This window comes from Arachis hypogaea, chromosome 3 (genome assembly GCF_003086295.3).
Source record: "Arachis hypogaea cultivar Tifrunner chromosome 3, arahy.Tifrunner.gnm2.J5K5, whole genome shotgun sequence".
NCBI classification, from domain to species: Eukaryota; Viridiplantae; Streptophyta; class Magnoliopsida; order Fabales; family Fabaceae; genus Arachis; species Arachis hypogaea.
In genome coordinates this window covers 77,825,808-77,848,634 of record NC_092038.1, presented here as the reverse complement: position 1 = coordinate 77,848,634, position 22,827 = coordinate 77,825,808, and the positions used below count along the sequence as shown (strand labels likewise).

The 22,827-nt window shown below is 37.3% G+C and overlaps 1 non-coding gene across 1 annotated transcript; it reads left to right on the top strand.

The window, feature by feature from the left end:
* The first annotated feature begins 12,237 nt into the window (after positions 1 to 12,237).
* Positions 12,238 to 12,345, top strand: LOC112794034 (small nucleolar RNA R71). Its single transcript, XR_003198716.1, has one exon. It is a non-coding gene; the product is annotated as a small nucleolar RNA R71 (small nucleolar RNA).
* The last annotated feature ends 10,482 nt before the right edge of the window (positions 12,346 to 22,827 follow it).

The following is a 22,827-nucleotide window of genomic DNA, read 5'->3' as shown; positions in this document are numbered from 1 at the left end:
ATTCTCCTAGTTAAGTATAATGATTCTTGAACATAGCTAGTGTATGAGTCTTGGCTGTGGCCCAAAGCACTCTGTCTTCCAGTATTACCACCGGATACATACATGCCACAGACACATACTTGGGTGAACCTTTTCAGATTATGACCCAGCTTTGCTAGAGTCCCTAATTAGAGGTGTCCAGGGTTCTTAAGCACACTCCTTTTGCCTTGGATCACAACTTTATTTTTCTTTTTCTTCTCTCTCTTTTTTTCGTTTTTTTTTATTCACTGCTTTTTCTTGCTTCAAGAATCAATTTGATGATTTTTCAGATCCTCAATAACAGTTCTCTTTTTCCTCATTCTTTCAAGAGCCAACAATTTTAACATTCTCAAAACAACAAATTCAAAAGACATATGCACTGTTCAAGCATTCATTCGAAAAACAAAAAGCATTGTCACCACATCAAACTAATTCAACTAGTTTCAAGGATAAATTCGAAATCCTGTACTTCTTGTTCTTTTGTGATTAAAGCATTTTTCATTTAAGAGAGGTGATGGATTTATAGGACATTCATAGCTTTAAGAAATGAATTTTAAATTTTATTAATTATGAATTAAGAACAAGACTCAAAAATAGATATAAAATGAGACTAAACAAAATAGAAAACAAAAAAAATAAAAATTTAAATAGGCTCCTAATGATAGAGGTTTTCACAGAGTTAGGACTCAACAACCTTGATTTTGAGAAGTGGATGCTCCTTCAAATTGAGGGGAGAATTTCTGGCGTTTCAGCTCTTGGAGTTCACGCCCCTGCTTCTCTTGTTCCTTCAGCAATTTGCAGAGCATGCAGTTCTGATTCTGCTATTCTTCCTTAAGTTGCTCCATAGTTTCTTGCAACTTGGTGATAGATGCTTCTAGGCTGGTCCAGTAGTCAATTTTTGGGAATTCAGAGAGGAATTCCTGCGCCCTCCTCTTAATAGAGTTGTCTTGCATTTGTCCTTCCATTGACTTCTTGGTGATTGGATGTTCAATGGGTATGAACTCATCTACTCCCATCTTTACCCCAGCCTCTTTACAGAGCAAGGAGATCAAGCTTGGGTAAGCCAGTTTGGCTTCAGTGGAATTCTTGTTTGCAATTGTGTAGATCTCACAAGCAATCACATGATGAACCTCCACTTCTTTTCCAAGCATAATGCAATGAATCATCACTGCTCTCTTGATAGTGACCTCAGAACGGATGCTAGTGGGCAGTATGGAACGCCCAATAAAGTCTAGCCAACCTCTTGCAATTGGTTTGAGGTCTCCCCTCTTGAGTTAGTTTGGGACACCCTTTGAGTTGGTTATCCACTTAGTTCCAGGGAGGCATATGTCCTCTAGAACTTGATCCAACCCCTTATCTGCTCTCACCATTCTCCTATTAAAGGATTCAGGATCATCCTGCAGTTGAGGCAATTTGAAGATTTCTCTTATTTTGTCCAGATGGAAGTACATAACTTTCCCTCTGACCATTGTTCTGTAAGTATGGTAAGCAGTTCCAGTCATTCTCTGCTTATCTGTTAGCCACAGATTTGAGTAGAATTCTTGAACCATATTCCTTCCAACCTTTATTTCAGGATTGGTTAGAACTTCCCATCCTCTGTTTCGAATTTGCTCTTGGATCCCCGGATATTCATCTTCTTTCAGATCAAATTTAACTTCCGGGATCACTGACCTCAGACCCATTATTTTGTGATAATGGTCTTCATGTTCTTTGGTTAAGAACTTCTCTTGATTCCAAAGATTCTTTGGATTATTCTCTTTCTTTCCTCTTAAATTGGTTTATTTTCCCTTAGGAGCCATGATTTTGATGAATCTTAGCTTAGTGATCATGGAAAAGCACACCAAACTTAGAGGTTTGCTTGTCCTCAAGCAAAAGAAAGGAAAGAAGAGAGAGAGGAGAAGAGCAAATTCGAATGGTGTGGGGGAATGAGGAGGCCAAACGTGTTTTTTTAAGGGGGGAGAAGATTTCGAAAAAATTGAAAGGAGATTTGAGAAGATATGGAGAGAATTTGAGAGAAGGGTGAGTTTTTGAACAAGATTTGGGATTGATTTGAGAGGGATTTGAAGAATGATTTTGATTTTTGAAGATTTGAAGGTGAATAATGAAAGGTTGAAATGTGTTTATGTAGAAAAGTATGGGTAAGAAAAGGAAAGTTTGAAAAAAAATTTGATTGGAAAGCAAAATCTTGGTCCCCCACCTTTCTGGCGTTAAACGCCCAGAATGGCACCCATTCTGGCGTTTAACGCCCATTTGTTGCCCATTGTGGGCGTTTAACGCCCAGCCAGGTGCCCTGGCTGGCGTTAAACGCCAGAATTCCCTTTATCACTGGGCGTTTTGCTAAACGCCTAGGATACTGCACACCTGGCGTTAAACGCCCAGAATGGTGCCCATTCTGGCGTTTAACGCCCAAAATGGCACCTTTATTGGTGTTAAACGCCCAGAATGGTGCCCATTCTGGCGTTTAACGCCCAAAATGCCCCTTACTGGCGTTTTTTCGCCAGTAAGATTTTTTTTCTCTGCTTTTTGAGCTGAATCCTTCTGTAACTCTGTGAATTCCTTCATTTTTGATACTTGCCTTTGTAAAAACAAAACATATAACCTGCTAATGACTGGGTTGCCTCCCAGCAAGCGCTTCTTTACTGTCTTTAGCTGGACTTTTACTGAGAATCACTCAAGTCTCAGTTTTGAGCATTCCTGCTCAAAATTGCCTTCAAGATAATGCTTGATTCTCTGTCCATTAACAATGAACTTTTTGTCAGAATCAATATCCAGAAGCTCAACATATCCATATGGTGACACTCCTGTAATCACATACGGACCCCTCCACCAGGATTTAAGTTTTCCTGGAAACAATCTGAGCCTAGAGTTGAAGAGTAGAACTTTTTGTCCTGGCTCAAAGACTCTGGTTGACAACTTCTTGTCATGCCACTTCTTTGCCTTTTCCTTATAAATTTTTGCATTTTCAAAGGCATTGAGTCTGAACTCCTCTAGCTCATTTAGCTGGAGCAATCTTTTTTCACCAGCTAACTGAGCATCCATGTTTAGGAATCTGGTTGCCCAGTAGGCTTTATGTTCCAGTTCCACGGGCAGATGACAGGCCTTCCCATACACCAGTTGGTATGGAGAGGTTCCTATAGGAGTCTTGAATGCTGTTCTGTATGCCCACAGAGCATCATCCAAACTCTTTGCCCAATCCTTTCTTCGGGCTATCACAGTCCGTTCTAGGATTCTTTTTAGCTCTCTGTTAGAGACTTCAGCTTGCCCATTTGTCTGTGGATGATATGGAGTTGCCACTTTGTGGCTAATTCCATATCTAACCATAGCAGAGTATAGCTGTCTATTGCAGAAATGAGTGCCCCCGTCACTGATTAGTACTCTGGGAACACCAAACCTGCTGAAGATGTATTTCTGGAGGAATTTCAGCACGGTCTTGGTATCATTAGTGGGTGTAGCAATTGCTTCTACCCACTTAGATACATAGTCCACTGCCACCAGAATGTAAGTGTTTGAGTATGATGGTGGGAATGGACCCATGAAGTCAATCCCCCATACATCAAACAATTCTATCTCTAATATCCCTTGTTGAGGCATGGCATATCCGTGAGGTAAGTTACCAGCTCTTTGGCAACTGTCACAGTTATGCACAAACTCTCGGGCATCTTTATAGAGAGTAGGCCAGTAGAAGCCACATTGGAGGACTTTAGTGGCTGTTCGCTCACTTCCAAAATGTCCTCCATACTGTGATCCATGGCAGTGCCATAGGATCCTTTGTGCTTCTTCTCTGGGTACACATCTGCGGATCATTCCGTCTGCACATCTCTTAAAGAGATATGGCTCATCCCATAGGTAGTACTTGGCATCTGAAATTAATTTTTTTCTTTGCACTCTGCTGTACTCCTTGGGTATGAACCTCACAGCTTTATAGTTTGCAATATCTGCAAACCATGGAGCTTCCTGAATGGCAAAGAGTTGCTCATCTGGGAAAGTCTCAGAAATCTCAGTAGAAGGGAGGGACGCCCCAGCTACTGGTTCTATTCGGGACAGATGATCAGCTACCTGGTTCTCTGTCCCTTTTCTGTCTCTTATTTCTATATCAAACTCTTGCAGAAGCAATACCCATCTTATTAGCCTAGGTTTTGAATCCTGCTTTGTGAGTAAGTATTTAAGAGCAGCATGGTCAGTGTACACAACCACTTTGGATCCCACTAGATAGGATCTAAACTTGTCAATGGCATAGACCACTGCAAGTAACTCTTTTTCTGTGGTTGTGTAATTCTTCTGTGCGTCATTTAGAACACGGCTGGCATAATAAATGACGTGCAGAAGCTTGTTATGCCTCTGTCCCAACACTGCACCAATGGCATGGTCACTGGCATCACACATTAGTTCAAATGGCAATGTCCAATCTGGTGCAGAGATGACTGGTGCTGTGACCAGCTTAGCTTTCAGGGTCTCAAATGCTTGCAGACACTGTGTGTCAAACACAAATGGTGTGTCAGCAGCTAGCAGGTTACTCAAGGGCTTTGCAATTTTTGAAAAATCCTTTATAAACCTTCTGTAGAATCCTGCATGCCCCAGAAAGCTTCTGATTGCCTTAACATTGGCAGGTGGTGGTAATTTCTCAATTACCTCTACCTTTGCCTTATCCACCTCTATTCCCCTGCTTGAAATTTTGTGTCCAAGGACAATTCCTTCAGTCACCATAAAGTGACATTTCTCCCAGTTTAAAACCAGGTTAGTCTCTTGGCACCTTTTTAGGACAAGTGCTAGGTGGTTAAGACAGGAGCTGAATGAGTCTCCATATACTGAGAAGTCATCCATGAAGACTTCCAGGAATTTCTCCACCATATCAGAGAAGATGGATAACATGCATCTCTGAAAGGTTGCAGGAGCATTACACAGACCAAAAGGCATCCTCCTGTAGGCAAACACGCCAGAGGGGCAAGTAAATGCCGTTTTCTCTTGGTCCTGAGGATCTACTGCAATTTGGTTGTAACCTGAATAGCCATCCAAAAAGCAATAATAATCATGACCAGCTAGTCTTTCTAGCATTTGGTCTATGAATGGTAAAGGAAAATGATCCTTTCTGGTGGCTGTATTGAGCCTTCTGTAGTCAATACACATACGCCACCCTGTGACTGTTTATAGGAACCAGTTCATTTTTTTCATTATGAACCACTGTCATGCCTCCCTTTTTGGGGACAACTTGGACAGGGCTCACCCAGGGGCTATCAGAAATAGGATAAATAATCCCAGCCTCTAGTAATTTAGTGACTTCTTTCTGCACCACCTCCTTCATGGCTGGATTTAGCCTCCTCTGTGGTTGGACCACTGGTTTGGCATTATCCTCCAACAGGATCTTGTGCATGCATCTAGCTGGGCTAATGCCTTTAAGATCACTTATGGACCACCCAAGAGCTGTCTTGTGTGTCCTTAGCACTTGAATCAGTGCTTCCTCTTCCTGTGGATTTAAAGCAGAGCTTATAATCACTGGAAAAGTGTCACCCTCTCCCAGAAATACATACTTCAGGGATGGTGGTAGTGGTTTGAGTTCAGGTTTGGGAGGCTTATCCTCCTCCTGAGGAATTTTCGAAAATTCCTTTGTTTCCTCTGGTTCTTCTTGATCAGGTTGAGCATCCTTGAAGATGTCCTCAAGCTCTGATTCTAGGCTTTCAGTCATATTGATCTCTTCTACCAGAGAGTCAATAATGTCAGCGCCCATGCAGTCATTTGGTGTGTCTGGATGCTGCATAGCCTTTACAGCATTCAACTTGAACTCATCCTCATTGACTCTCAGGGTTACTTCCCCTTTTTGTACATCAATAAGAGTTCGTCCAGTTGCTAGGAAAGGTCTTCCTAGAATGAGAGTTGCACTCTTGTGCTCCTCCATTTCCAGCACCATAAAGTCAGTTGGAAAGGCGAATGGCCCAACCTTGACAATCATGTCCTCTATTATGCCTGATGGATGTTTAATGGAGCCATCAGCAAGTTGGAGGCATATCCGGGTTGGTTTGACTTCTTCAGTCAACCTAAGCTTTCTGATAGTGGATGCAGGTATTAGATTAATACTTGCTCCAAGGTCACACAGGGTTGTCTTGGTGCAAGCACCTTCTAATGTGCATGGTATCATAAAGCTTCCTGGATCTTGAAGCTTTTCTGGTAAGCTTTTTAGAATGACTGCACTACATTCTTCAGTGAGAAACACTTTTTCAGTTTTTCTCCAATCCTTCTTATGACTTAAGATTTCTTTCATGAACTTAGCATAAGAAGGTATTTGCTCAAGTGCCTCTGCAAACGGAATCTTTATTTCAAGAGTCCTTAGATAGTCTGCAAAGCGGGCAAATTGCTTATCCTGTTCCGCTTGGCGGAGTTTTTGAGGATAAGGCATCTTGGCTTTATATTCTTCAACCTTAGATGCTGCAGGTTTATTCCTTACAGAAGTGGTTGAAGAAGCCTTGTTAGATGGATTACTGTCAGCACTCTCAGGTGTCTGATCCTTCCTTGGCGTCTGAACGCCAGGATTGGGTGGAAAATGGGCGTTTAACGCCAACTTTTCCCCCTTTTCTAGCGTTTGAACGCCAGAACTGGGTAGGGAATGGGCGTTTAACGCCAGCTTTCCCCCCTTTTCTGGCGTTTGAACGCCAAAAGTGTTCCTCTCTGGGCTCTTATTGTCCTCAGAGGGATTTTGAACAGTGATTTGGTTATCCTCTGTCAATTGTTCCTTATTTGGCTTTTTGCTCTTTTGAGCAGTGTTATTCAGTGTCTTCCCACTCCTCAGTTGAACTGCTTGACATTCCTCTGTTATCTGTTTAGATATTTGCTGTTTTGCTTGATTCAACTGCAGTTCTATGTTCTTGTTAGCAACTTTAGTTTCATGGAGCATCTCTTTAAATTCTGCTAACTGTTCTGTCATCAGGAGCAATTGTTGATTAAGCTCAATCATCTGTTCTTGAGGATTAGGATCAGTGGCTACTGCCCTGACTTCCTCTTTTGGAGAAAACTCATTGCTAGAGTACAAATATTGGTTTCTAGCAACAGTGTCTATAAGCTCTTGAGCTTCTTCAATTGTCTTCCTCATGTGTATAGATCCACCAGCCGAGTGGTCTAAAGACATCTGAGCCTTTTCTGTAAGCCCATAGTAGAAGATGTCTAACTGTACCCACTCTGAAAACATTTTAGAGGGGCATTTTCTTAGCATACCTCTATACCTCTCCCAGGCATTATAAAGGGATTCATTATCCTCTTGTTTAAAGCCTTGGATGTCCAGCCTTAGCTGTGTCATCCTCTTTGGAGGGTAAAAGTGATTCAGGAATTTGTCTGATAACTGTTTCCATGTCTTTATGCTTGCTGTAGGTTGGTTATTCAACCACCTCTTAGCTTGATCTTTTACAGCAAATGGAAACAATAACAGTCTGTAGACATCCTGATCTACCTCTTTATCATGTACTGTGTCAGCAATTTGTAAGAATTGTGCCAGAAACTCAGTAGGCTCTTCCTGAGGAAGACCGGAATACTGGCAATTTTGCTGCACTATGATAATGAGTTGAGGGTTTAGCTCAAAGCTGCTTGCTTTGATGGGAGGTGTATAGATGCTACTCCCATATGCAGCTGTAATGGGGTTAGTATATGACCCCAGAGTCCTTCTGGACTGATCAATCCCACTTAGGTCCATAATGGATAAAGGGAAATGATATGGATTGCAAATAGATAAATTTTGTTTTTTTTTTCTTTTTGAATTAGCCGAAAAATAAAATAAAAACAAAAGGAAAATAAAATAATAAAAAAAATAAAAATTCGAAAATTAAAAGAAAATAAGATCAAAACAAATTGAAAACTAAATCAATTAGTTAATTAAAAAGATTTTGAGATTAGCAATTAGAAAGATATGATTGAAAAATTTTTATGAAAAAGATTTGATTTTTGAAATGAGGCAAGAGAAAAACAACAAAATGACACCAAACTTAAAATTTTTAGAAAATCAAACACTAATTTTTCGAAAATTTTAAGGGAAAAACACAAAGAGGACACCAAACTTAGAATTTTTACGGATCAAAAAGGGACTAAAGACATGCAAAATCGAAAATTAAAAGAAAAACAGCAGCATGCAATTGACACCAAACTTAAAATATGAAACTAGACTCAACTAAAAGACTCTAAACCAACAAAAATAAAACAGTCCTAATCTAAGCAACAAGATAAACCGTCAGTTGTCCAAACTCGAACAATCCCCGGCAACGGCGCCAAAAACTTGGTGCACGAAATTGCAATCACACTCTTGCAATCCCGCACAACTAACCAGCAAGTGCACTGGGTCGTCCAAGTAATACCTTACGTGAGTAAGGGTCGATCCCACGGAGATTGTTGGCTTGAAGCAAGCTATGGTTATGTTGTAAATCTTAGTCAGGATATCAATAATTATCAGGATTGATTGTGAAAAGTAAAAGAACATGAAATAAGTACTTGTTTTGCAGTAATGGGGAATAGGTTGAGGTTTTGGAGATGCTCCATCTTCTGAATCTTTGCTTTCCTACTGTCTTCTTCTTCAAGCACGCAAGGCTCCTTCCATGGCAAGCTGTATGCAAGGGTTTCACCGTTGTCAGTGGCTACCTCTCATCCTCTCAGTGGAAATATTCAACGCACCCTGTCACGGCACGGCTATCCATCTGTCGGTTCTCAATCAGGCCGGAATAGAATCCAGTGATTCTTTTGCGTCTGTCACTAACGCCCCGCCTTCAGGAGTTTGAAGCTCATCACAGTCATTCAATCATTGAATCCTACTTAAAATACCACAGACAAGGCTTAGACCTTCCGGATTCTCTTGAATGCCGCCATCAATTCTAGCTTATACCACGAAGATCCCGATTAAAGAATCCAAGAGATATCTACTCAATCTAAGATAGAACGGAGGTGGTTGTCAGGCACACATTCATAGTTGAGAATATGACGAGTGTCACGGATCATCACATTCATCCGGGTTAAGAACAAGTGATATCTTAGAATGGAAGCAAGCATGATTGAATGAAAAACAGTAGTAATTGCATTAATCCATCAAGACACAGCAGAGCTCCTCACCCCCAACCATGGGGTTTAGAGACTCATGCTGTAGAAGATACAATGAGAAACGTGTAAAGTGTCATGAGGTACAGATACAATGTCAAAAGATCCTATTAATAGTAAGCTAGTAACCTAGGGTATACAGAAATGAGTAAATGACGTAAAAATCCACTTCTGGGTCCACTTAGTGTGTGCTTGGGCTGAGCATTGAAGCTTTAATGTGTAGAGACTTTTTCTGGAGTTAAACGCCAGCTTTCATGCCAGTTTGGGCGTTTAACTCCAGTTTTTATGCCAGTTCCAGCGTTAAACGCTGGAAATTCTAAGGCAGATTTGCAACGCCGGTTTGGGTCATCAAATCTCGGGCAAAGTATGGACTATTATACATTGCTGGAAAGCCCAGGATGTCTACTTTCCAATGCCGTTGAGAGCGCGCCAATCGGGCTTCTATAGCTCCAGAAAATCCACTTCGAGTGCAGGGAGGTCAGAATCCAACAGCATCTGCAGTCCTTTTCAGTCTCTGAATCAGATTTTTGCTCAGGACCCTCAATTTCAGCCAGAAAATACCTGAAATCACAGAAAAACACACAAACTCATAGTAAAGTCCAGAAAAGTGAATTTTAACTAAAAACTAATAAAAATATACTAAAAACTAACTAGATCATACTAAAAACATACTAAAAACAATGCCAAAGAGCGTATAAATTATCCGCTCATCACTTTTGCCTTCCTTTTCCTCTTTCTAGAGGTTTCTCTGGCCTTAGGTGCCATAAATGGTTATGGAAAAACAAAAAGCAATGCTTTTACCACACCAAACTTAAAATGTTTGCTCGTCTTCGAGCAAAAGAATAAAGAAAGAAGGGGAAGAAGAAGCGAATGGAAGAGATAGAGGGAGAGAGTGAATTCGGCCAAGGGGGTATAAGGTTATTGTGATGTCTGAAAAGAATATAGGGAAGAGGATAGGATTTGATAGGTGAGTGGTATTTTGGGTAGAATGTTATAGAGATGTGTGAGGGGGGAGAGAGAGAGGTGGGGTAGGTGGGGATCCTGTGGGGTCCACAGATCCTGAGGAGTCAAGAATTTCTCATCCCTGCTCCTTTTAGGCATGCAAAATGCCCTTATTGTGCAATCCTGGCGTTTAACGCCAGACTGCTACTTGTTTTTGGCGTTAAACGCCAGCTTTTATTCCTTTCCTACCGTTAAACACCAAGCTGCAACCTGTTTCTGGCATTTAACGCCATTTTGTTGCTTCTTTCTGGTGTCTAACGCTAGTCTGGTGCTTCTTTCTGGCATTTAACGCCCATGCTGCTTTTTAATGCTGTTTTGGATTTTTCTATAATTTTGCAGTAGTTTTTGTGACTCCACATGATCATCAACCTAAAGAAAACATGAAATAACATGGATAAATAAAAATTGGGTTACCTCCCAATAAGTGCTTCTTTAATGTCAATAGCTTGACAGTGAGCTCTCATGGAGCTTCATAGATGTTTAGAGCATTGTTGGGGCCTCCCAACACCAAACTTAGAGTTTGAATGTGGGGGTTCAACATCAAACTTAGAGTTTGGTTGTGGCCTCCCAACACCAAATTTAGAGTTTGATTGTGGGGGCTTTGTTTGACTCTGCATTGAGAGAAGCTTTCTTTGCTTCCTCTCCATGGTTACAGAAGGAGATCCTTGAGTTTTAGACACAAGGTAGTCCTCATTTAATTGAAGGATCAACTCTCCTCTGTCCACATCAATCACAGCTTTTGCTGTGGCTAGGAAGGGACTTCCAAGGATGATGGATTCATCCTCATCCTTCCCAGTGTCTAGGATTATGAAATCAGCAGGGATGTAAAGGCCTTTGACCTTTACTAGGACGTCCTCTACCTGTCCATAAGCCTTTTTCATGGATTTGTCTGCCATCTCTAATGAGAATTTGGCAGCCTGTACCTCAAATATTCCCAGTTTTTCCATTACAGAGAGTGGCATTAAGTTTATGCCTGACCCCAGGTCACACAGAGCCTTCTCAAAGGTCATGGTGCCTATGGTACATGGAATTAAGAATTTACTAGAATCCTGTTTCTTTTGAGGTAATGTCTGCCTAACCAAGTCATTCAGTTCATTAGTGAGCAAGGGGGTTCATCCACCCAAGTCTCATTACCAAATAACTTGGAATTCAGCTTCATGATTGCTCCAAGGTACTTGGCAACTTGCTCTTCAGTAATATCTTCATCCTCTTCAGAAAAGGAATATTTATCAGAGCTCATGAATGGCAGAAGTAAGTTCAATGGAATCTCTATGGTCTCTAGATGAGCCTCAAATTCCTTAGGTTCCTCAACTGGGAACTCCTTTTTGTTCAGAGGATGTCCCATGAGGTATTCCTTACTGGGATTTACGTCCTCTTCCTCCTCTCTAAGTTCGGCCACACCAAGGAAGGTTATGGCCTTGCACTCTCTTTTTGGATTCTCTTTTGTATTGCTTGGGAGAGTACTAGGGGGAGTTTCTGTGACTTTTTTACTCAGCTGGCCCACTTGTGCCTCCAAATTTCTAATGAAGGACCTTGTTTCATTCATGAAACTGAGAGTGGCCTTAGATAGATCAGAGACTATGTTTGCTAAGCTAGAGGAATTCTGCTCAGAATTCTCTGTCTGTTGCTGAGAGGATGATGGAAAAGGTTTGCTATTGCTAAACCTGCTTCTTTCACCATTATTAAAGCCTTGTTGAGGCTTTTGCTGATCCTTCTATTTGAAATTTGGATGATTTCTCCATGACGGACTATAGGTGTTTCCATAGGCTTCACCCATGTAATTCACCTCTGCCATTGCAGAGATCTCAGGATCATAAGCTTCTTCTTCAGAAGATGCTTCTTTAGTACTGTTGGATGCATTTTGCAATCCATTCAGACTTTGAGAAATCATATTCACTTGCTAAGTCAACATTTTGTTATGAGCCAATATGGCATTCAGAGCATCAATTTCAAGAACTCCCTTCCTTTGAGGCGTCCATTATTCACAGGATTTCTTTCAGAGGTGTACCTGAACTGGTTATTTGCAACCATTTCAATGAGTTCCTAAGCTTCTGCATGCATTTTCTTTAGGTGAATGGATCCACCTGCAGAATGGTCCAATGACATTTTAGACAATTCAGACAGACCATCATAGAATATATCCAGGATAGTCCATTCTGAAAGCATGTCAGAAGGACACTTTTTGGTTAGTTGCTTGTATCTTTCCCAAGCTTCATAGAGGGATTCACCTTCTTTCTGCCTGAAGGTTTGAACATCCTCTCTAAGCTTGCTCAGCTTTTGAGGAGGAAAGAACTTAGCTAAGAAAGCCGTGACCAGCTTATCCCAGGAGTTCAGGCTATCTTTAGGTTGAGAGTCCAACCATATTCTAGCTATGTCTCTTACAGCAAAAGGGAAAAGCATAAGCCTGTAGACCTCGGGATCAACTCTATTGGTCTTAACAGTATCACAGAGCTGCAAGAATTTAGTTAAGAACTGAAAAGGATCTTCTAATGGAAGTCCGTGAAACTTGCAATTCTGTTGCATCAGAGAAACTAATTGAGGCTTAAGCTCAAAATTGTTTGCTCCAATGGCAGGGATTGAGATGCTTCTTCCATGGAAGTTAGAATTTGTTGCAGTAAAGTCACCAAGCATCTTTCTTGCATTATTGTTGGGTTCAGCCATGTCTCCTTCTTTTTCGAGATTCTCTATAAGGTTTTCTCTGGATTGTTGTGCTTTAACTTCTCTTAGCTTCTTTTTCAGAGTCCTTTCAGTATAAGGATTCCTTTATGTGAGTAGAAGAAGAAAAGAAGGATAGAAGAAGGAGAAGAGAAAAATTTGAACACAGTGAGGAAGAGAGGGTTTGAATTTTAAGATGAAGACAAATGTTAGAAAATGACTAAATAGATAAAATAGAAGAAGATGAGGAGGAGAAAATTTCGAAAATTGTTTTTGAAAGATGGTTAGTGAATTTCGAAAATTAAGAGAAGTGGTAAAATAAAATTAAACTTTAAAATAATTAGTTAATTAAAAAGAATTTTGAAAAAGAGGAAAGTAATTTTCAAAAATTAGAGAGAGAAAAGTAGTTAGGTGGTTTTGAAAAAGATAAGAAATAGTAAAACAAACAAAAAGTCAAGTGGTTAATTGAAAAAGATTTGAAAATCAATTTTGAAAAGATAAGAAGTTAGAAAAGATTTTGAAATTGATTTTGAAAAAGATATGATTGAAATTTATTTTGGAAAAGAATTGAAAAAGAATATTTAGAAAGATTTGATTTTGAAAATTAAAGTTAATGACTTGACTAACAAGAAACTAAAAGATATGATTCTAGAAATTCAAGATTGAACATTTCTTAACAAGAAAGTAACAAACTTGAAATTTTTGAATCAAAACATTAATTGTTAGTGTTAATTTCGAAAATTATGAAATAAAGATAAGAAAAAGATTTTGAAAATCAATTTTTAAAAATTTTTCGAAAAACATGAAATAAAAATGAAAAAGATTTGATTTTTGAAAAAGATTTTGAAAAGATAAATTTTTGAAATTGAAATCTTGACTTGACTAATAAGAAACAACTTATTTAAAATTTTTTTTGACTAAGTCAACACAAAGATTTTGAAAATTATAAGTAAAATAAGGAAAAGATATTTTTTTTAATTTAATGAGGAAAGAGAAAAACCACAAAATGACTCAACACATAAAAATTTTGGATTAAAACAAATGATGCATGCAAGAACACTATGAATGTCAAGATGAACACCAAGAACACTTTGAAGATCATGATGAACATCAAGAACTTATTTTGAAAAATTTTCAAGAAAAGAAAAATATGCAAGACACCAAACTTAGAAATTTTTAACATTTAGACACTAAGAATTCAAAAATGCATATGAAAAACAAGAAAAGACACAAAACAAGAAAATTAAAAGATCAAACAAGGAGGCTTACCAAGAACAACTTGAAGATCATGAAGAACACCATGCATGAAATTTTTTTTTCGAAAATTTTTTAGAAAAATTAAAACATGCAATTGACACCAAAGTCAAAACTTGACTCTAGACTCAAAAAAGAAACACAAAATATTTTTGATTTTATGTTTTTATAATTTTTTTGTATTTTTTTGAAAATTAATTTGGAAAAACAAAAAAATTTTTTTTGTATTTTTCGAAAATAAGAAATAAAAAGCTAAAAAATAAAATAAAAATACCTAATCTGAGCAACAAGATGAACTGTCAGTTGTCCAAACTCGAACAATCCCTAGCAACGGCGCCAAAAACTTGGTGCACAAAATTGTGATCTCAATGGCGCCAACAACTTGGTACACACAATTGTAATCTCAACTCTTTTTCACAACTTCGCACAACTAACCAGCAAGTGCACTGGGTCATCCAAGTAATAAACCTTACGTGAGTAAGGGTCGATCCCACGGAGATTGTCGGCTTGAAGCAAGCTATGGTCACCTTGTAAATCTCAGTCAGGCGGATTCAAATGGTTATGGAGTTTTAATAATTAAAAGATAAATAAACATAAAATAAAAATAGAGATACTTATGTAATTCATTGGTGGGAATTTCAGATAAGCGTATGGAGATGCATTGTTCCTTCTGAATCTCTGCTTTCCTACTGCATTCATCCAATCCTTCATACTCCTTTCTATGGCAAGCTGTATGCTGGGTGTCACCTTTGTCAATGGCTACTTCCCGTCCTCTCAGTGAAAATGGTCCTCTATGGTTTTTGTACGGCTAATCAACTGTCGGATTGTTAGTCTCGGATGAAAAACTACCATGCACAGATATCGTATGGCTAATCAGCTATTGGTTCTCGATCGTGTAGGAATAGGATTTACTATCCTTTTGCGTCTGTCACCATGCCCTACAGTCCGAGTTTGAAGCTCGTCACAGTCATGCCATCCCGGATCCTACTCGAAATACCACAGACAAGGTTTAGACTTTCTGGATCTCAAGAATGCTGCCAATTGATTCAAGCCTATACGACGAAGGTTCTAATCTCAGATTCAGATGCTCCATTGTCAGAGGGGAGTCGATGTGAATCGTTGATCAGAAACCCAAGAGATATACATTCAAGCATATTTTCATGTAGAACGGAAGTGGTTGTCAATCACGCGTTCATGAGTGAGAATGGTGATGAGTGTCACATAATCATCACATTCATCATGTTCTTGTGTGCAAATGAATATCTTGGAATAAGAATAAGCATGAATTGAATAGAAGAACAATAGTACTTTGCATTAATACTCGAGGAACAGCAGAGCTCCACACCTTAATCTATGGTGTGTAGAAACTCTACCGTTGAAAATACATAAGTGAAAATAGGGTAGGCATGGCCAAATGGCCAGCCTCCCAAAAAGTGAACAATGGTCCAAAGATGTTCCAAAGATGTCTAAAACAATAGTAAAAGGTCCTATTTATACTAGACTAGTTACTATGGTTTACAGAAGTAAATAATGCAGAAATCTACTTCCGGGGCCCACTTGGTGTGTGCTTGGGCTGAGTATTGAAGCTTCCACATGTAGAGGCCTTCCTTGGAGTTAAACGTCAGTTTGTAACTTGTTTCTGGCATTTGACTCTAGCTTGCAACTTGTTTCTAGCGTTTAACGCCAGAATAAGGCAGAAAGCTGGCGTTAAATGCCAGAATAAGGCAAAGTATAGAATATTATATATTGCTGGAAAGCCCTGGATGTCTACTTTGCAAAAAAATTGAGAGCGCTCCATTTGAGTTTCTGTAGCTCCAAAAATTCCATTTTGAGTGCATGGAGGTCAGAATCCAACAGCATCAGCAATCCTTTTTCAGCCTCTGAATCAGATTTTTGCTCAGGTCCCTTAATTTCAGCCAGAAAATACCTGAAATCACAAAAAACACACAAACTCATAGTAAAGTCTAGAAATATGAATTTTTCTTAAAAACTAATAAAAAATATACTAAAAAGTGAATAAAACATACTAAAAACTATATGAAAACAATGCCAAAAAGCGTATAAATTATCCGCTCGTCACAATACCAAACTTAAATTATTGCTTGTCCCCAAGCAACTAAAAACAAAATAGGATAAAAAGAAGAGAATATACAATGAATCTCGTAATATCAATGAAACTTAGTCCTAGTTAGATGAGCGGGGCTAGTAGCTTTTTGCTTTTGAACAGTTTTGGCATCTTACTTTATCCTTTGAAATTCAGAATGATTGCCATCTATAGGAACTCAGAATTTTAGATAGTGTTATTGATTCTCCTAGTTCAGTATGTTGATGCTTGAACACAGCTACTTTATGAGTCTTGGTCGTGGCCCTAAGCACTTTGTTTTCCAGTATTACCACCGGATACATAAATGCCACAGACACATAACTGGGTGAACCTTTTCAGATTGTGACTGAACTTTGCTAAAGTCCCCAGTTAGAGGTGTCCAGCGTTCTTAAGCACACTCTTTTTGCTTTGGATCACGACTTTAACCACTCAGTCTCAAGCTTTTCACTTGGACCTTCAGGCCACAAGCACATGGTTAGGGACAGCTTGATTTAGCCGATTTGGCCTGGATTTTATCTCCTTGGGCCCTCCTATCCATTAATGCTCAAAGCCTTGGATCCTTTTTACCCTTGCCTTTTGGTTTTAAGGGCTATTGGCTTTTTCTGCTTGCTTTTTCTTTTTCTTTCTTTTTCTTTTAATTTTTGCCACGTTTTTTTCACTGCTTTTTCTTGCTTCAACAGCTATGTTTACACATCTCAGACGGCTAATCCACGACTTCATTGGGGACTCCTCGAGACACCAGTTCAGTTAATTTCTGGGGAGATTAGGGTCTCTGTGGTATAGGCTAGAATCCATAAAAGCAGCATTTTCTGATCCGGAAGTTTCGACCTTGTCTGCGGTGTTTTGAGTAGGATCGCTAGGAGAATGAACTGCTAGAGCTTCACCCTCCGTCAGATTGAATGACCACGAGCAATGGCTTTGATCACATATAGCCTGCCAAAGAAGAAGATCATTCACAAGCAAAGAAGGCAGTAGTACCATAGTTTATTCAAAAAGACAAAGCAACTTCAACTCTCAACTCTATCCTTAAAGTATTAGCACCCTATTATAATAATGTCACAAATATTTATCTATCAACCTTCTGATCTGCCTGACTAAGACCTGCAAGATAACCATAACTTGCTTCGAACCATAATCCTCGTGGGATCGACCCTGACTCGCTCAAGTATTACTTGGACGACCTAATGCAGTTGCTGGTACAACAGTACAAAGATGTGGGAATTCGTTCCACCAAGTTTTTGGCGCCGTTGCTGGGGATTATTGAGTTTGGACAAACTGACGGATTGTCTTGCTTCCTAGATCGGGTATTGTCTTTGATTTTTGCAAGAGTATTTTATTTTATTTTATTTTTCGAAAAATTTAAAACGTTTTTTTTGAAAATATTTTTTTATTTTCTTTGTTTAATTTTCGTTCTTGGTTTGAGTCTTACATGTTCCTGTTTTTCAATTCTAAAAATTTTAAAACTTTACCAAAAACCTTCATCTTTTTTGTCACCTTCTTCTTTTATTTGAGTCTGTGTTCTTGTGCTTGTTTGAGTCAATTTTCAAAATTTTAAGTCTTTCTTTCAAAAAAAATTTTCAAAAATAGTTTCTTTATTTAAATCTTGTGTCAAATTTTTATGTTTAGTGTTTTCTTGTGTTTTTCTTTTAAATTTTTGAAAATTTAATGTTTGATGTTCAAAAGTTTTAAGTTTGATGTTCTTTGTATGTTCTTGTCTTCTTTAAATTTCTTGAGTCTTGTTCTTTGTGTTTTTGTTAGTATTCAAAGTGTTCTTGTGTTTTCCTTTTGTTTTGATTTTAAAGCTTTTAAGTTTGGTGTCCTTTGGTATTTTTCTTTGAATTTTTACATAATAGGGTGTCTTAGATCTAAATATTTTAAGTTTGGTGTCATTTTGTTGTTTTTCTCTCTCCTCATTAATTCAAAAAAAAATAAAATAAAATATCTTTTCTTATTTTTAATTATTTTTTCGAAAATTTTACACAAAAAAATCAGATTTTAATTTTAAAATTTTTTTGTCTTATCTTATCTTAATTTTAAAACTCAAAAATCAAATCTTTTCAAAATAAAAAATCATATCTTTTTCAAAATCTAATCTTATCTTATTTCAAATTTAAAATTTCAACTTTCAAAATTTCAAAAATTAAAATTTCAAATTTCAAAATTCAATTTCAAAATCCAAAATTTAAATTTCAAATTTCAATTTTCAAAATTAAACTTTTTCAAAAATTAAATCTTTTTTTTCGAATCTTTATCTTATCTTGTTTCAATTTCAAAAAAATTCAAAATTTAAAATTTCAAAATTTAAAATTCAAAATTTAATATTCAAATTTAAAATTTAAATCTTTTTAATTTTAAAACTTATCTTCTCTTAATCTCCTTATCTTATATTTCTTACTTAACTTATCTTATCTTTCCTATCTTATCTTCTTTTAAATTTTAAAATTAAATCTTTTTCAAATCTTTTTCATTTTTCTCTTAACTTGTTGACTTTTTCAAATTTTAAACTCAAATATTTTCCTAATTAATTACTCATCTTCTCTCTCCTCTTTTTCAAAACTTCCTAACTAACTTCTTCTCTCTAATTTTCGAAAATTCTCTTCCTCTTCTCTCTCTTCTATTTTCGAAATTTAATAATTAAATTTTAAATTTTTTTAATTAATTAATTTTAATTTTGGACTAAATAAATAAATAAAATAAAAATAAAAATATTTTAATTCTTATTTATCTCTCCTATCCTATTTCTTCTTCCCTTTCTTCTACCTTTCTTCATTATGAACCCAAGTGGGAATGAAGAGTTCAGAAGAACTCTGGGATCCTATACAAATCCCAATGTTCACTATTATGGAAGAAGTATTAGCATACCTCCAATCAGAGTAAGTAGCTTTGAGTTGAACCTTTAACTCATTACCATAATGCAGCAAACCTGCCAGTTTTCTGGATTTCCACAGGAAGAACCTATAGAATTTTTAGCAGATTTCTTAAAAATTGCTGACACTGTACACCATGAGGGAATAGACCAAGATGTCTACAGATTATTGTTCTTTCCTTTTGCTGTAAAGGACAAGCAAAGAGGTGGTTAGATAACCAACCTAAAGCTAGTTTAAAAACATGGAAACAGTTAGTAGACAAGTTTTTAAACCAATACTTTCCCCCAAGAAAGATGACTCAGTTGAGGCTGGACATCCAAGTCTTCAAACAAGGAGATAGTGAATCTCTTTATAATGCCTGGGAGAGGTATAGAAGGATGCTAAGAAAATGTCCCACTGAAATATTTTCAGAATGGGTACAGTTAGATATCTTCTATTATGGGCTTTAAGACAAGGCTAGAATGTCTTTGGACCACTCTGCTGGTGGTTCCATACACATGAGAAAGACCATTGAAGAAGCCTAGGAGCTTATTGAGATAGTTGCCACTAATCAATATCTGTACTCATCTTTTGAGACTTCCATCAAATGAGAGGTTAAGGAAGTATCTACTGAACCTAACCCTCCAAAGAAAGATAGCCCATTGACTCAACAACTACAAGCCCTTGCCTAGCAAATACTGGAATTACAAGAGGCTTTGCGAGAAGCTCAGGCTTCTAACAGAAATGTAGAAGCCCAGTTGAGTCAAACAAGGCAGCAGTTATCTAAGCAGATAACAGATGAATGCCAGGAAATTTAATTGAGTGGAAAAACCTTGAACACCCAACCTCAGCACAATAAGAACGAAAAGCTCATAAAGGATAACCAGGTCTCAGCACAAGATGACTCTGGGCATTCAAACGCCCAGTGAGGTATCACTTCTGGAGTTGAATGCCAGAAAAGGGCAGAGACTGGGCGTTCAAACGCCCAAGGTGGTATCATTCCTATCATTGAACGCCAGGAAAAGGTAGAGACTGGGTGTTCAAACGCCTAAGGAGGAAGCACTCTTGGCGTTGAACGCCAGAAAGGGGGCAGCAACAAGGACATTGAACGCCCAAGTGCTGTTTTGGGCAAAATTTTGTTTGCATTTTTCCTAAAGGCCTAATGCACTCCCACCCCTTCCATCCCCCCTTTTCTTGCTTTTTCCATGTTTCTCTACTTGTTTTACTTAGTTTTCGTTGCATCTCATTTTTATTTTAGTATTTATATTAGTTTTGATTTAGTTGTTTGTTAATTAAATAAGTTGCAAGTGTTTGCATGATATTGATTGGGTTGCTTCTTGATTGAATTTCATCAATGCACGTATACTTTACCTTAAATTACTAGCACCTAATTGGATTTGCACATTTATCTTTTGTTGCATATTAGGTGAAATCTTTATAAGTGCACATTGAATTAAGTGAATTGAGTTGAAATTAATTGTTCATCATGATTTTTCATATTAAATTCACCACATGACTGATACTTGTTCCTTGTTAATGCTTCACATTTGTTTGAGTGACTCAACTTGATTCTTATCAAGCTTGTCACTTTTTGTAACAAGTATCTTTACCATGTGACTTTTTCTTTATATTTCATGATGAATAAAAAGTTTTCTGTTCATTATTGGATTGGTTGTTGTTTATTGTTCTTCTGTATCATTTTGCACCTTCATTTGTGCAATTTCAATATCCAATACCTCATATACTCAATTCACTTTTGTATTCACCTAGGTTTGTTTGTGCCTTAAATTTTACTTATTCTTTACTTGCAACCTAGGACTACTTGATTGAAGAATATGTTATTTCTTTTGATGGTGTGGTTTCTGTTTTTATCCGACTAATGTATGTGTTCTAAGCCATGCATACTCCGAATACACACATTGTGTTTTATTATACCACACATATATGAACTCTTCCACAATTGTTGTTTATTTGTTTATACAGGAACTCGAGCCCCCGTACCCAACAACTGAAGGTGGAGCCTCAAAGCCATTCTCCCCAGATTGTGTTCGTGCATGGAGGACTGTGCAACCGCTTAAGTGTGAGGGAGGATTCTCCATTTTAGGGGATAAATTTTCTTTTTCGAACACTTTGCACTTTAATTTTTGTTTTTTTATTATGTTTCTTGTAGATATTTGTTAGTATTTTTTACTATTGCATCCGTGCTCTAGTTAATATATATATATATATATATATATATATATATATTGCATTTGCATGGTATATATTTATAGATAGAAGTTGTGATTGGATGATGTGAATAGCATAGTGCTTAGTTCCATTTTGTCCTAATTGTTCATGTCAGTTTTTGCGATGTTGAAAATTAGGAATAGAACTAGGGAAGATTTTTGAAATTACATCCATCACAACATACATACATACATACATACATATATAGGAAATAACTTTGGTGAAAAACAACAAAAATTTTCAAGACTTTTGTTTCAAGGGCATTCTATTGAATTGATTTGGAAATTTATCTTTCAAACTTGCTTGAATGATTTTTATGGAACATAGAAGAGAGATAGAACAAAACAACCTTGTGAGTTGTTGAGCCTTAATGAGTGGTTACATATTATAACCACAAATTTTGTTCATTGTGTGCTATGCTCCTTCTATGATTGTAATGGTTTTTCTTGATATTTTATTTCCGATGTTTGATGTTTTGAATGCATTTAGCAAGATTGAGGCCATTTTTAAATTAGACTCACTCACCCATATGGACCTATCTTTGCATTTACCTCTGTTAACCCTTTTGAGCCTCTTAATCCCCTTTGTTCTAATTGTTAGCACATCACAACCCTAAGCGAAAAACCATAAACTACCTTGAATTGCATCTTTGATTAGCTTAGGTTGAGGAGTGTATTTTATTTAAGTGTGGGGGAACCTTTTGGGAAATGTTGGTGGTGAATAAAAAGTTTGTATTGGGTATGCATTGAAAAAGAAAATTTTGGAAAATGGGTGCACTTTCATGTATCAATCTGCTTTAACCATATGCATTTGTCATAGAAAAAGAAAAAAGAAATAGAAAAAAATAAGAAGGGACAAAGGTTGCACAAAAAAATGAATAAGAAATGCATATGTGGACTTAGATGAAAAAGATGCACGAATGTGTATAAAAAGTGTGATTATGGGAAGTTATGTTGCATATTTTGTTACTTGGTTGATATAGGTTGAGTTGGACACGTGAGCTAATCAAAGATCCAATTCCTTAGTACACGTAGCCATATTTAACCTACCTTAACCCTAACCCCATTACAACCCTCTAAAGACCTCATGATACTTGCACTCATGCATCACACATTTGTTGATTGTTAGATGAAAAGCAAATCCTTGAAAGCATGATTAGGAGGAGACTTGAGTGGATTGACCCTAAACACTTTTGAGCGTTGAGAGTATATACACACCTAGTAAGGGTTCGATCACTCAACTTTATGTTTCCATACTTCTTATCATGTATTCTTGTAAGTTGCTTCCTTTTTGATGAGTTAAATCAATTCTCTAGATTGTGATTGTATTGAGCTATTTCTTTGCTTAACCCTAAATGTTTATACTCTTGCTTGGAATTTGTTGGTTGGTTTTCACCAAACTCATAGTACACTATAGAGAGATAGATATAGATATATATAGCATATAGTATACATGCATATAGGTAGTTGCTTTAAATAAGTTGCTTGTCCCTTTATCATTTTCCTTGGATTGTGATTAGCATGAGGACATGCTATTGTTTAAGTGTGGGGAAATTGATGAATTCATATTTGATGATATATTTTGGTTTGATTTGAGTGGATTTCATCACATAAACCCACATTTATTCATCCAAATAGCATGCTTTTGTGTTCTCTCCCTAAA